The following is a 10,193-nucleotide window of genomic DNA, read 5'->3' on the forward strand; positions in this document are numbered from 1 at the left end:
TATTTTCAGACTTTTTTCCTTTATACCCTCAAAGCATTGCTCTGAAGCTCACAACATTACTTTCCTTATACAGTTTTGGGGATACTCAGGCTCACAGAGGAAAGTACATGCTCGAAGAATTTTAGGGAGGTGACAATAGACACAGAAGCCAATTTGAAGGGGCTAACACTGGCCAATTCTGTGACAATTTGAGCATCAAAATACATAATTATAATGTCAGATGATAACTATTTGAGCACAATAGGAATTCATGAGTCATACTATTAAAATAAATACATAGAATTTAAGAAATAAAACAAATAAGCAAAGGGAAAAAAAGTGAGAGGCAAACCAAGAAACAGACTCAACTATAGAGAACAAACTGATGACTGCCAGAGTAGAGGTGAGTGGGGAATGGGTGAAATAGGTGATGGGGATTAAGGAGTGCACTTGTTGTGATGAGCACCGGGTGTTGTAAGGAAGTGTTGAGTCACTATATTGTACACCTTAAACTAATATTACACTGTATATTAACTAACTGGAATTTAAATAAAAACTACAAGAAGAAATAAATAAATGATACCGGAGAAGGCAAAATCTCTACCCAACATGAATGCCAATGAATAAATCTAGAAGGAATGATGACACCATTATTAAAAAAAAAACTTAACAATTATCAGAGTAATGAGTGATTCAGGCAAGAATCATAAATGGATTTTCAGGCTGTACCAAGTTTCACAGCAGTCACTGAGTCACCATGGTAACCATGTTGGCCAAGGAAAGCTGAGAGAAAACAAATAGCAACAATCCTGACTTGTCTCCTAAGCTATTACATATTAGTGACTGGTTTTCTGAAGATGACCTGTAGAATTTTCTGTAGGTCATTTTCATCCCTGGATTTAGTATAGTGCCAATCTTATCTAAAATCTAGGCAAATGAATATTGTGTGTGTGTGTGTGTGTGTGTGTGTGTATACCACTTGTCTGTGACAATTTGAGCATCAAGATACATAAGTATAATGTCAGATGGTAAATGTTTGAGCAAAATAGGAATCCAAGCATCATACCAATAAAATAATACATGAATAAATAAGTAAATGATAAGGGAGAAGTGAAAAGCTCTATTCAACATTTGAATGTCAATTTTTTAATCTAGAAGGAATGACAGCATTATAAAAACAACACTTAACAACTATCAGAATAATAAGTGAGTCAGGCAAGAATTATAAATGGATTTTCAGTTTGTACCAAGTTTCACAGCAGTCACTGAGTCACCATGGTAAACATGCTGGCTGGCCAAGGAAAGCTGAGAGAAAACAAACAGCAACCACTCTGACTTGTCTCCTAACATGTGCTCGGAACTGAGGAGGACAGACATAACCCACGGTAATTCACCTCACATATTCCTCACAAGAAATATTCCTCAGAGCTTCACCAACACACACACACACACACACACACACACTCAAACATGCTCTCTCAATGTTTCTTACCACCAAAAAATCCAGGAATTCATTGAGGTACATTTGTTTAAGGATAAACAAGAAAAATCCCTAATTCAATTCTAACCTCACAAAGTTGAAAGCTACTAAACAATCACAATGAGTGGTTTTCTGAAGATGACCTGTAGGGTTTTCTGTAGGTCATTTTCATCCCTGGATTTAGTATAGTGCCAATCATATCTAAAGTCTAAGCAAATGAATATTGTGATGATAAATTATATGAATCCTTTTGGCAAGGCCATAGCACCCAGATATTTGATCAAACATTATTCTGGATATTTCTGTGAGAGTGTTGTTGGATGAGACTTACACTCAAATGTGTAGACTTTGAGTAAATGAGTTAGCTCTCTATAATGTTGGTGGGCCTCATCTTACCATGTGAAGATCTTATTAGGAAGGAGGGATTATCTCCCCTAAGCCAAAGGGAATTTTTCAAGTAGATTGCCTTTGACTCCACTATAGCATCAGCCCCTGTGGTTGTCTAGAAAATAGTTTTCAGAGTCCAACTGTAACTCTTTCCTGAGTCTTCAATATGCTAGCCTCCCCTATCAGATTCTGCCAACCCTCCACAATCTCAAGAGTCAATTACATAAATCTCTATCTATATGCCAACATCCTATTAGTTCTGCTTCTCTGGAGAACACTGACTAATACAGGTGTTAAGCAGCAATTATCTTTTCCATCCTAGGGTAACTTGTGTTTTCAAACAAAAAGATTCACAGCAACATTTGGCTACTGATTGTTCAGTGAAAATATAATACCTGGAAATTATAATAAAAATTATTGCCATTGACAATAGCGTAAAAAGTATGAACTACGCAGAAGTGATCTATGTATCATATCTATGTCCACAGATGTGCAAGGCCTGTATTTTGAACACTGCAAAACATTGCTGAGAGAAATTTAAAAAACCTAAATAAATGAAGGGAAATACCATCTTCAAGGGATCAGAAGACTCAATATTGTTAAGATGTCAATTCTCCCCAAACTGATCTATAGATGCAATGCCATCCCAGTAAAAAACCTACCATATATTTAAAAAAAAATAACAGGTTTATTGTAAAAGTCACGTGAAAAGTGCAAAGGGCCTAGACTATGAAAACAAACGAAAAACAAGAATAAAGCTGAAGGATAAGCACTTCCTTATTTCAAGACTAATTATAAATTAACAACAACCAAAACAGTGTAGTATTAGGATGAAGGTAGAAATGTGTGTCAAAGGAACAAAATGAAGAGTCCAGAAACAGACCCACACATATATGGAAAACTGGATTTTGACAAAGGTACAAAAGCAATTCAGTGCATAAATGATAGTCTTTTCAACAAAACAGTGCAGGGACAAGTGGATCTCCATATGCACAAATACAAACTATGATCCAGGTATTGCACCATATAAAAAAATCAAGTCAGTATGAATTACAGACCTAATATAAGCCTAAAAGTATAAAACTTTTAGAGGAAAACCCAGGAAAAAAACTTGTGACCTCAGTTTAACTGAATATTTTGTAGATATGACATCATACATGTAGTATGATTTGTCAAAATCAAACTGTAAATAAACAAATTGAAAAACCAGATTTCCTAAAAATTAAAAAAAAAAAAGTTCTTCCAAGGACACTGTTGAGAGAATTAAAACACAAACCACTGACTTGGAGAATATATTTGTAAATTATGTATCTGATAAAGGACTTGTATCCAGAATAAAAAAAAAATCTCACAAAGGTCAATAAGAAGAAAACAGACCCTCTAATAAATAAGTGAGCAATTGAGAAGATACTTCACTAAAGAAGATATGGAAACATGAAATAAACACATGAAGAGATGCTGAACATCATTAGTCATTAAGGAAATGTAATAACACTACGCCCCTCTAAGAATGCCTAAAATAAAAAAAAAACTGTATCAAGTTATGGCAGGGTGTAGAAGATGGAACTCTCCTACACTGTTAATGACAATGAAGAATGATGTGACCGCTGAGGAAAACAGTTTCTCAGTTTCTAACAAGTTTAATTTTATAATGGTTCTAGGTAAATACACCTAAGTATTAGAGAAAGAAAGCATATGTTCAAGCAAAAACTTATATCTAAACGTTCATACAGCTGTATTTATAACAACCCCAAATTAGAAACAACCCAAATATCCATTACCAGGTGAATGAAAGACCAAATAGTGGTGTACCCACATAATGTAATATTAGTCAACAATAAAAAAGAAGAAAATATTCATATATGCAACAAAGTGATAAATCTAGATATAATTAGGTTGAGGGAAAGAAGACTGACATAGAAGAATACACATATAATTCCATTCACATAAAATTATAGGAAAGAAAATTTATCCATAGTGACAGAATACATTGATTATATAAGTTAATGTAAATACGTCTGAATTACCTAGTAAAAGAAAAAAAAATATTTCCAAATTGCCCATTAAAAGAAAATCCAAAGCTATACTTTTTCAGACATATACATAACACAAAATAGTTCAGTTAGGTTAGAATTTTTTAAATAAGGAAATATATATCAGGCAATTGCCAACAACAAGAAGAAGAGGGTTATATATAACCTTGATATTAGTGAGTAAAATTGAGAACAAAATGAATTTAAAAAGACCAAAAAAGCACAATTTCTTTTTTTTAATGTTCAGTTAGCCAACATATAGTACATCATTAGTTTTTGATGTAGTGTTCAATGATTCACTAGTTGCATATAACACCCAGTGCTCATCACAACATGTGCCCTCCTCAATACCCATCGCCCAGATACCCCATCCTCCCACCCTCCTCCCTTCTGTAACCCTCAGTTTGTTTCCCGGAGTCCATCCAGAGTCTTTCATGGTTTGTCTCCCTCTCTGATTTCTTCCCCTTCAGTTTTCCTTCCCTTCCCCTATGGTCCTCCATGCTATTCCTTATGTTTCACGTATGAGTCAAGCAGAAAAAGCACAGTTTCTTATGCTGAAGGCTAAAATTCATAAGGAAGATGTGAGATAATACTTATACACCCAATCACACAGCAAAAGTATTCATAGAGCAAAAACTACATTAGATACAAGGAGAAACAGGAAGAAACACACTAATAAAGATGATTCTAACACACTTCCCTTAATCCAAAATGGTCAAGTGGAGAAATATTTAGTCATTATAGAGAAGAACTGAACAACATAATCCCAAGAACAGATCTTACAGATAGAGATTCTGAATTGTGAACCTTATTAGACAAGACACTTTTCAGAACATTGAACATTCATGAAAATTTATTCTATCAGAGACTGTTGAACAAATCTTGGGTCTAAATGGCAATAGAGATTAAAATTGCCTAATTTGATGAGGATAATGATAATGAAAATACAACATATCAGAATCTGGGTAAAGCAACTGTCAGAAGATATTTTGAAGCATTAGATACCTATATGAAGGGTGAAGAGTGGGCAGAATGGCTGAAGGAGGGTCAAAAGCTGCAAATGTCCATTTACAAAACAAATAAGTCATTGGGATGTAATATTCAGCCTGGTGATTATAGTTAGTAACACTGTATTGTATATTGGAAAGCTACTAAGAGAGTGGATCTTAAAAGCTCACATCAGAAAAAAATTCTTTGTACCTACGTATCATGACTGATGCTAACTAGGCTTATTGTGGTGATCATTTTGCAAAATATACAAATATAGAATTATTGTGGTGTACACCCAAAAACAACATAATGTTATATGTCAATTATACCTCAATAAAAAAAGAAATGAGTAGATGTGTTCAAAAGTTACAAGTTTCTAGTTATAATTTGGGAGATGTATTGCACAGCATTTTGACTATAGTTAACAATGCTGTAGTGTATATTTGAAAGTTGTTAAGAGAGCGTATCTTAAAAGTCATCACAAAAACAAAAATTGTAATTGTGTGAGGTGATGGATATTAACTAAACTTATTCTAGTAATCATTTTGCAATATATATATATATATATAGTCATTATGTTGTACTCCTTAAACTTAACACGTTATCTTTCAATTATATCCCAATAAAATAGAGAAAATGAAACAAAACCTACATAAATAAAAATGAAAATAAATGAATTAACTGTTCAATTGAAAAAGCATGATAGGGGCGCCTGGGTGGCTCAGTTGTTAAGCATCTGCCTTCGGCTCAGGTCATGATCTCAGGGTCCTGGGATCGAGCCCTGCATTGGGCTCCCTGCTCAGCGGGAAGCCTGCTTCTCCCTTTCCCACTCCCCCTGCTTGTGTTCCCTCTCTCGCTGTGTCTCTCTCTGTCAAATAAATAAATAAAATCTTTAAAAAAAAAAAAAAGCATGATAAAGGATCATAATTTAAACTATGAGAAAGAGAAGGGAAGAATACATAACGGTAAATAAACGGGTTAAGAAATAGTATTCCTGTTAAAGCTCAGAGTAGTCAGGACGTAAAAGAAGCAAAACTTGGCATTGTGAGTGATGCACCAAATACTGTGCTAGGATCTGGAGGGAGGGTTCCCTTTGAACTCCTCACAAAGCTTTTTTGACAGTAAAGATCAGGTTTTTCTGTGTATGTGTATGTACATTTGTGTGTCTGTGTTTCTGTTTGTGTATACATACTACAGAGATATACATTATTTATAAGCACAGTGTACCCACATACACATTATATATATACACATGTTATATATTATATGTGTTTATATGAATGTATGTACGTATACACAATGTTAAATTAAGAAGTTGGAGGATGAGGACACCTACTGTGTTTACGTGTGTGTATGTGTGTATGCTTGTGTAATGTAAACATACAAAACAATACTATATTTTGTTCAGGGAAACTCTCATTTGGAGTAAAAGGACAAAGTAATGTGCGGGCATGATAATCATCTCATCCAGTTAGTGACTATCTCCAGGGAAGAAACAAGGAAATGTAAATATTTTTATAAACTGGGTTAATTTCCTAGTTCACTGGGTTTTTTTGTTTGTTTGTTTGTTTTTAAAGATTTTATTTATTTATTTGAGAGAGAAAAAAAGAGAGAGCAGGGGGAGGGGCAGAGGGAGAAGCAGACTCCGCGCTGAGCAGGGAGCCCGACACAAGGCTAGATCCCAGGACCCTGAGATTATGACCTAAGCTGAAGGCAGATGCTTAACCAACTTACTTCACTACGTTTTTTATCAGATATTTCATAACTAGCAGAGTTTTTAGAGGATACACTTTTTTTTTTTCGAGTACATGATTGCTAAGTTTAATTCAACGGTTATACCCAATCCTGCCTTGTAAAAACAACAAAATGCCCCTATCAAAACTACATTCTGATGTGAGTACAGGCTTCTTGTTTTTGATACAGCTCTAGAAAAAATTTGACACCAAATGCACATAAAAAAAGTTTTAAGGCTTAATAAAAATACAGACTAATAATTTCAAAATGCAGCTTAGAGGTTGAGAACAGGATGCTGAGTTAATGAATTTCCAAATACAGGCAGTCCCCGATGTATAGAGCATTTTCCAAATATAAATGGCCACCTCCGTCCGGCTCACAGGAGCAGAAAGTCCTCTCCTGCTTTTCCCAGTGACAAGACGACCAGGCACTCTAAACCCACTTTTACAGCCCCAGGGAGGGAAGGCTGGGGAGAGAAGGAAGGCAGGGCATCTGTCTGCACTGCACAGAGGCTCCTGCTACAGTTCTCCTTTGCCTGCATCCCCACCTCTGCTCCCCATCTCCGCCCAATATCCCTGCTGATGGACAGAACTGGGTGGACAGTGAGGGAAGGGGCGAAGCCACAGGGCCCAGCAGTACAATGTCAGGGTTCCTGGCAATCCAATTTGGCATCCACGGGTCATTTTCTTGCATACTAAAAACCACAACAAAACATAGTCATAAATGGAAGTTCACTTCTACCATGAGAACATTGCATTAAACAAAAGTTAGTGTGTTTGGGCTTAAACCCTAACTACCGTTTATGACATTTTTTAATGGGGAAAAAAATGCTCTGAATTCCAAACAACTTTCCTATAAGTGGCCATTTGAAGGGTGGAGACAGGAAGTACTTGAGAGAGTCACATGGAAAGAGTTTCTTGCCTCCTGAGTGAACAGGGCAGTTGAAAGGGGGAAAACAAACGGTCTTTGGTTGACAAAGCCACGTGCAGGTCCCCCCAGTGTGCCAGGTGTAAGAGGCGGAGCTCAGCAGATAGCTCCTGCAGGCACTTAAGTGTCTAGGCCACTGTGGGTACGATGAAACACAGCATTGTTGCTTTTCTAAATTTCAGTCATGATGCAGGTATTTTTAGTACCTAGCATTAGCTTTGTAGGCTCTCACACCAAAATGTACCCCGACCCGAAGCCTGTCCTCTGTTAACTGTTGGTCCAACATGAGTGAGGTGCAAGGTCTGAGACTGAGCCCTGTAGGGCCAACCGGGAGAGACTCTGCCTGCCGGGACCGAAGCAACAGCGCTCTGGCCAGCCCGTTCTCTGTGCCGACAAGCATCATGGAATCGGCTAGTTGAGACTTCGATGTCAAACTACTTAATTTTCTGGGCCAAGGTCTCCAGGTTTCTTCTGGAAACTGAGTATGGTCCAGAGGTTCTGCAAAGCTTTATAAAGAGCAGCTAAGCAAAGTTTCTTCCTCTTGGTTGTACCTGAGCTACTGACTTTTTCCTAGAAAGGTTGTCAGAAACAGGGCAGAGTCAACAGTCACTTATGTAAAGCTGGTATTTTAGAAAAGCTTTTTAGATATTATTAAAGATTCAAACTGAAGAACCCAAGGTTCTGAAGCATCTCTTCTTCCCACTGTCAACAGGAGTAAAGACGCATGAAGGATTTCAGTCACCCCATTACCTGGATGCATGTGGACAGCTCTACAGCTGCAGGAGCCGGGGGGGAGGGGGAAGGGGGGGCTTGCCCACAGGAAGAACTGTGGTTTGACAAGGGAGCTGTCTGCATCCCTGGAGGAGGGCACAGGCCTAGACAGGAGGCCACTCAGGAAAAGAAGGAACAATTCACGGCAAAACCAGCCTGGGAATGAAAGGCAGAGATTCCTACGTAAGATCTGGTCAAGCTTTTAGATGGCAGAAATGGAGCACCTCAGAGGATCAGGGCACAAAATCTTTCCATAAAGCATGAGACTGAGAATGACTTTTTGGTTTTTGTTGACAGCTGCCGAGGACAAGCAACCGAGGTGGCTCAGGAAGCGTGCAGAGCACCACACTGGGGCTGACTGGAAAGGAGGCACTGGGGGCCCGCAGAGGCTGTCCCAGGGATGGAAACTGTCCCATGGTGAATGGGGTGAGGACCTGCGGGGCCAGCCAGAGACCCCCAGTCCCCACCAGTAGTGTTTCAGCCTGTGCCTCGCTCCTCTATCCCACAGCAACACACAGGTTGTTTCTTATTTTCTTGCCAAGGCTTTAAACTTAAACTCTGCTACTGTGTTCGTGATCCCCAGACCCCCGGTGGGCCAGCAGAGCGCCGGTGTGGCGAGGCTGTGGGCAGCCCCACGCCACCAGGCCTCAGCGTGGCCTCGCACCACCTGCCCCCATACCCCTCATTGAGTCCCGTCACATGCGCAGTTACAGTGAGTCCCGTTTTATCCCCACCAAGACAGGTCTCCCGCAGTCTGGAGGTGAGGTCCCCCCGGCTCTGCGACGGCAGGGGGCCTGAGCAGCGGCTTCAGATACACAGCAGACCCTCTCCGCACCCGGCTCCTTTGGGCTAAAAGAAACTATAGTATTTGAAATCCTATCTCTCCGGGTTCTTGTCTGGCTACAGGCGAAGCAGCAGCCCCTCTTAGTAGAAGGAGATACTGGATTTGCCTGCCTCCAGGCGGGTTGAGGACTTTGTTATGAGAGCGTGGCCTCGGGCCCAACCTGGGCTCATGGCTGTCCCCCGTGGGCATGGGCACCGGCTGCTGGGCGCGGCCCGCTTCTCCAGGGCCTCCCTTCTCACCGGGCTCTTCTCCGGGCGACGAGCTCGTTGCGGCTTTAGGGGCTGATTTGGGGTCTTCTCCCTCACACAAGAACACGTGGTCCTTGGGTTTGTTTGGGTGTGCCAAAGGTGAAGTGGCAGCAACTGGGGACCCAAAAATGTCACTGGTCTTCCCGCCAGGTGGGTTCAGACGCTGTCGAGTCTGCACAGGCGTGGATTCGTCAGATACCGCTTCCTTTCCCCCCTGGAGGATTGGTCCTTTTAGGGATGTTCTGAGGCTCTTCGGTTGGTCCAAAAATATTAGATGCCATCCTATTGGGCCTGCTTGACGGAGCAGCTTCTTCTGGACTTCCAAAAAGATTGCTGGCCTCTCCTCCCGGGGGCTTCATGGCCCTGGAGCCCGCCCGGCCGCCGTCGCTCTCTGGGGCCTGGAACATCGAGGATACACTTTTTTATCATAAATCCAATTCATACTAATTTTAACAAATGTTTAACATTGGGCCAAGTGAGGAGGTTAAATATAAATAACTAGCAACCCTATCATCACTGAAATTCACATTATGTTATATCACTGTATCGGTTTTATGTTAATGTATATACACACATGTACTATATGAATTACATATATGATTCATATAGTATTATTAGACCATATGTACAAATTAGTACCCTGTAATTTTTGTTATTTTTGGTTTTTCTTTTATCTTAAGTACTAACAAGCAGATGAATCTTTCTGATTCTATGACAGGGATGAGATATGATCAGACTTTGCTTTTTAACAAACCCTTTACCAGCTGACCCAACCACAATTCTTGATCAATGCATCTGAT

The 10,193-nt window shown here is 39.6% G+C and overlaps 1 pseudogene; it reads right to left on the reverse strand.

The window, feature by feature from the left end:
- Nucleotides 1–6,365: 6,365 nt before the first annotated feature.
- On the reverse strand, nt 6,366–9,800 carry LOC144380415 (jupiter microtubule associated homolog 2 pseudogene; annotated as a pseudogene).
- Between the last annotated feature and the right edge of the window lie 393 nt (nt 9,801–10,193).

The sequence above is a fragment of the Halichoerus grypus genome, chromosome X (genome assembly GCF_964656455.1).
Source record: "Halichoerus grypus chromosome X, mHalGry1.hap1.1, whole genome shotgun sequence".
Classification (NCBI taxonomy): Eukaryota; Metazoa; Chordata; class Mammalia; order Carnivora; family Phocidae; genus Halichoerus; species Halichoerus grypus.